Source organism: Panthera onca, chromosome D4 (assembly GCF_046562875.1).
Source record: "Panthera onca isolate mPanOnc1 chromosome D4, mPanOnc1 haplotype 2, whole genome shotgun sequence".
Classification (NCBI taxonomy): Eukaryota; Metazoa; Chordata; class Mammalia; order Carnivora; family Felidae; genus Panthera; species Panthera onca.
Genome location: NC_138351.1, coordinates 74,541,055 through 74,546,967, shown reverse-complemented (window position 1 = coordinate 74,546,967; position 5,913 = coordinate 74,541,055). Strand labels below are relative to the sequence as shown.

The 5,913-nt window shown below is 36.5% G+C and overlaps 1 pseudogene; it reads right to left on the bottom strand.

Moving 5' to 3' along the window:
- Nucleotides 1–2,164: 2,164 nt before the first annotated feature.
- On the bottom strand, nucleotides 2,165–2,593 carry LOC132663808 (small ribosomal subunit protein uS12 pseudogene; annotated as a pseudogene).
- Nucleotides 2,594–5,913: the final 3,320 nt, after the last annotated feature.

Here is a 5,913-nt window from a genome sequence, read left to right as displayed (position 1 = left end):
ACACATTCTCTATTTCTTTTTGAGTCCATTGTGGGAATATATATGCTCATAAAATAATCTAGTTCATTCAAATTTTTAATTTTGGAGGGTACCTGGATGTCTCCATCACTTAAGCAACTGACTCTTGATTTTGGCTCAGGTCATGATTTCACGGTTGTGATTGAGCCCCACATCAGGCTCCATGCTGAGCATGGGGCCTGCTTGGGATTCCCCCCCCACCCCTTAAAAAAAATTTTTTTTTTAAGTTTTTGGAGCATAGAGCATTTTTGTAATTTCTATGTAATATGTGCTTACAAATAACATTTTTCTGTCTAGATCTTTGGTTAAAACTCCTTCATTATTCCCAACATTATAAATTTTTGTATTGAGATATAATTCACATATCATAAAATTCACTCTTTTAAAGTGAACCATTCACTGATTTTTAATATATTTACAGGTTTTACAACCATCACCACTGTCTAATTCCAAAATATTTTCATCACTCCAAGAAGAGATCTGGCACCCATTAAGCTGTCACTCCGTCCCCTCCCTCTCAGCCCCTGGCAACACTGATATATTTTCTGTCTCTATGAATTTGTCTCATCTGGACATTTCATATAAATGGGATCACACAATATGCAGCCTTTCATGTCTGGCTTCTTTCATTTAGCACAATATTTTCAAGATTCATCCACACTATAAAATGTATCAGTATTTCATTTCTTTTCATGGCTGAATAATATTCACCCTTGATGAGTGTTTGGGTTGTTTCCATTTTCTGGCTATTATGAATAATGCTGAATATTCAGGTACAGGTTTTTGTATGAACACGTATTTTCAATTCTCTTGGGCATATACCTAGAGGTGGAATTGCTGGGTCATAGGGTAACTCTATGTTTATCTTTCCGAGGAACTACTGAACAGGTTTTCAAAACGGCTTTACTATTATACATTACTTCTAGCAGTGTGTGTGAGAGAGTTCCAACTTCTCCACATCCTTGCTAACAGCTTTTATTGTCTATCTTCTAAATTATGGTCATCCTAGGGGGTGTGGAGTGGTATCTCATTGTGGTTTTTATTTACATTTCCATAAGGCATATATATCCTTTGCCTATTGGGTTATCTTAAATTATTTGTCTTTTTATTGTTAAGTTGTAGAAGGTCTTTATATATTCTGGATACAAGTCAGTTATCAGATACATGATTCTCATATAATTTGAAAATATGTTCTTCCATCTTATGGACTGCCTTTTCAGCTTTTTAAATGTCTTTTTAAAACATTTTTATTTAAATTCTAGTTAGTTAACATATACTGTAATAGTGGTTTCAGGAGTAGAATTCAGTGATTCATCACTTATATACAACACCCAGTGCTCATCACAAGTGCCCTCCTTAATACCCATCACCCATCTAGCCCATCCCCCACCCACCTCCCTCCATCAACCCTCAGTTTGTCCTCTATCATCAAGAGTCTCTTATGATTTGTTTCCCTCTCTTTCCTTCCCACGTCCCATATGTTCATCTGTTTTGTTTCTTAAATTCCACATAGGAGTGCATTCATATGATATTTGTCTTTCTCTAACTGACTTATTTTGCTTAGCATAATGCACTCTAGCTCCATCCACATCATTGTAAATGGCAAGGTTTCATTCTTTTTGATGGCTGAGTAATAGTCAATTATGTGTATGTATTTATTATTATATTCCATTGTGTGTGTATATGTATGTATATATGTATATATATGTATATAACATACACGTATATATACATATCATATATATACGATATGTATATTTATCCATTCATCAGTTGAAGGACACTTGGGTTCTTTCCGTGGTTTGGTTATTGTTGACAGTGCTTCGATTTCTTGATAGTCTCTTTTATTTTTATTATTTTTTTAATGTTTATTTTTGAGAGCAAGAGACAGAGTGTCGGCAGGGGAGGGGCAGAAAGAGAGACACACACACAGAATCTGAAGCAGGTTCCAGGCTCTGAGCTGTCAGCACAGAGCCTGATGCAGGGCTTGAACTCATGAACCTCGAGATCATGACCTGAGCCAAAGTCAGACGCTCAACCAACTGAGACACGCAGGGGCCCTGATAGTCTCTTTTAAAGCATTCAAGTTTAAAAAAAAATTTTTGGAACATGAAATTTATTGCTATCATGTTTTCACCATCAAAACTCATGATCTTTGTCTTTCCTTCTTGCCTTTGTATAAGGCCAAGAGAGACACTGGCTACTTTGACAACCTTAAAGTGAACTCCAGGAACATCACCAACAGCATGGCCTCTGTGATCAAATCCAGCAAACAGAACTTCATGATTCTCCTCAATAAAATTCAAACAACATAATTGGGTACAAAGGCTGTGACTTTTTTCCCCATTCTTGATCAGCTGGACCTTAACACACTTGCTGATGGCAGAATTTGGCTGTATGGCTTCCATCTCTACTTGCCCAGCACAATTCCCTTGGTATGAAAAGTGCCTCCAAGAGGGTTGGCTTCCAGGGCCGCACCCAACTGGGCTTTCTCGTACTATTCATCATGCCACTTCTAGTCTCGTCAGTGGCTACAGAACTTCCTGGCAGTATGAATACCTGGCCACTTGCCCATGCTGCCGGCACCATGTGTCTGAGCAAAAGAGGAAGTTTTAGGTTTTGGGAAAATTCAATTTATCTCTTTCCCCCTTTTGGTTGCTTGAGCTTTAGATGTTATATCAAAGAAAATAATGTGTAATTAAAAATCCAAATTAAAATTTAGTTTTCTTCTAAGGGTTTTATAAGTTTAGTCTGTGTTTTACCTTTGATCCACTTTGAGTTAATTTTCCTATATGGTGTGAAGTAAGAGTCCAACTTTATTCTTATGCATGTGGATAGTCAGTTATTCCTGCACCATTTATTGAGAAGACTATTCTTTCCTTATTGAAGCTTCTTGGCACCCTTATTGGAAATTAACTGACTGAACATAGATACATGGCTTTACTTACTTCTGGACTCTCAATTCTATACCGTTGATCTACATGTCTCTTCTTATGCCTTTACCACACTGTCTTGATTACTGCAGCTTTGTACTAAGTTTTAAAATTGGGAAGTTGGTGGGTGCCTGGGTGGCTCAGTCAGTTAAGTGTCCAACTTCTGCTCAGGTCATGATCTCACAGCTCGTGAATTCTAGCCCACTTTGGGTTCTGTACTGACAGCTCAGAGCCTGGAGCCTGCTTCAGATTCTGTGTCTCCCTCTCTCTCTCTCTTTCTCTGTCCCTCACCCACTCATGCTCTATCTTTCTCTCAAAGATAAATAAACATTAAAAAACTTTTTTAAATTGGGACATTGGAGTGTTCTAACTTTTTCTTTTTCAAGGTTGTTTTGGCTATTCTTAGTCCCTTGTACTTTCATGTGAGTTTTAGGATAAGCTTGTGGATTTCTGAAGAAAAAAAAAGCTGAAATTTTAATGTAATTTCAGAGATTTTGCAAAGCCCAATGCATATCTCATTCCCCAGATTTTTTTTTTAAGTTTATTTATTTATTTATTTTTGAGAGAGAGCGCGAGAGAGCACACAAACAGGGCAGGGGCAAAGAGAGACGGAGAGAGAGAATCCCAAGCAGGCTCCATGCTGTGAGCACAGAGCCCAATGTGGGGCTCAATCCCACAACGGTGAGTTGGACACTCAACCAACCAAGCCACCCAGGTGTTCCCCCAGATTCTTTCATTAAGCTTTTTTGTTTTGTCTATTGCTGGTCCAACTATTTTCTACCATCTCAGGGAGTCAGGAAGTTAAACAATTGCTGGTAATAGTTTTAGACAAACACCTCTAGGGAAGAGGTTTCTTGCACTGGGCAAGCACTCAACCAGGTCAAATGAAGATAGCATTGAACATGGAGTCTTCCAAGGATGCACAAGATAGGTCAGATCATGAAAAGTGATGGGAAATAAAACTTTGAAGGAGGTACAGTACTGTTCTGCTCAGTCTATTAGCCACCAGGCTACTGTTTTTCACCCCAAAGGCAGACTCTTAGTTTTCAAGTATACTGAAGATCTGGAGAATGTAGATTGGATTAAATCAATTAAAATATCACAAAGTTTTATGTTCTTACTGAGATTCAGCTGTTTTCCTTGAACAAACACTTCCCACATAACTTCAAGCCTCTGGTAAATTTCCAGAGTTCTGAAAACGTTGATTTTGACCACTTTTGCCAGTTTTCTCATTGTTTTTATGAAGGAGCGAATTTCTGAATGGCCTTGCCTTGCCATTTTCACTGATGTAACCCAAATATGTTAATTTAGTTTTTCTTTCTTATCCCTCTCTATTTATTAATTTTGCCAGAATTCTGTCTTATTGTTACTATTTTTTAAAACAAAATGTAGGCTTAATTCTTGGTTTCCTTTTTTTTCAATTCATCAACTTTAACCTTATTCATTATTTTCTCTTTCTTTAGGAAGGTCTAGTAAAATTTCCTTTTTTACTTCTTGAAATGAATGTTTAGTTCATTTATTTCTAGTCTTCTTTGTTTCACAGTAAATAACATTAAAAATTATGAATTATCCTCTGAGCATTACTTTAGCATCTCATAAGTTTGATACAGTGTTATCATAATTATTTTCCAGCCTATAGTTGCAATCTTATTTTGTTTTTGACTTAAGCTTTATTTATGAGGGCATTTTTAATTTTCCAAGTGATGCTTATTTATTATTTTGCAATCCATTTCTTATTTTATTGCATTTCAGTATGTGAACATATCAATGAAATCCTCCTTCTTTGGATTAATTTTTTTCTTGGTAACCTATGAGATCATCAATTTAAAAGCTGTTCTGAGAATAATATATGCATAGAATATTCTATTCATTTTTCTCTCATCTATCATAATTAAATATATTATTCACTTCCTCTATTTCCTTCTTGGATCTATCAAAGGCTGAGAATTGTTTCTTTTAAGTCAATTTTATTGATTTAAACAAAACCTAATTGTGTATAAAATAAAAACATACATTAAAATGTACTCATTTTAAGTGTGCATTTTGTTTAGTGTGACCCATGATCCATGATAGAGAACATCTCCATCATTCCAAAAAGTTCCCTTGTGGCCTTCCCAATCCAACCTCTTCCCTCTCCCCTCAATGTTGATCCAAAACAGCAACTCTTCTGTTTCCTGTTACCAGGAATTGGGTTTGCCTCTTTAGAATTTCATATAAAGGGACTAATAGATATTATACTCTTTTGTGTCTGATTTCTTGGTTTGCATAATATTTTGAGATTCATCCAAGTAGTTGTTAGTGTCACTAGTTCATTCCTCTTTGTTACTGAGTTGTGCTTCATTGTATGGATATACCACAATTTGTTTATCCACTCACCAGTTAGTGGGCATTGGGATTTTTTCCAGTTTGGGCTACAACCATTAAAGCTGCTATAAATATTTGTGTACAAGTCTTCATGTGACCTATAGTTTCATTTCTCTGGGTTGTATTCTAAGTGTACATGTAACTTTATAAGAAACTACTAAACTTTTTTTCTGTGGTGGCCATGCAATTTACATTCTCATCAGCAACATAGGAGTTTCAGTGGTTCCACATTGTCACTGATATCAGTGTTTTAAATTCTGGCCACTAGAATACTACTTGGCAATGAGAAAGAATGAAATCATGCCATTTGCAGCAACGTGGATGGAACTGGAAGGTATTATGCTAAGCGAAATAAGTCAGTCAGAGAGAGGCAGATATCATATGTTTTCACTCATATATGGAACTTTAGAAACTTAACAGAAGACTGTGGGGAATGCAAGGGGAAAAAATAGTTACAAACAGAGAGGGAGAGAAGCAAATCATAAGAGACTTTTAGCTGCAGAGAACAAACTGAGGGTTGTTGGGGGTTGGGGAAGAGGGGAAAATGGGAGATGGGCATTGAGGAGGGCATTTGTTGAGATGAGCACTGGGTGTTGTA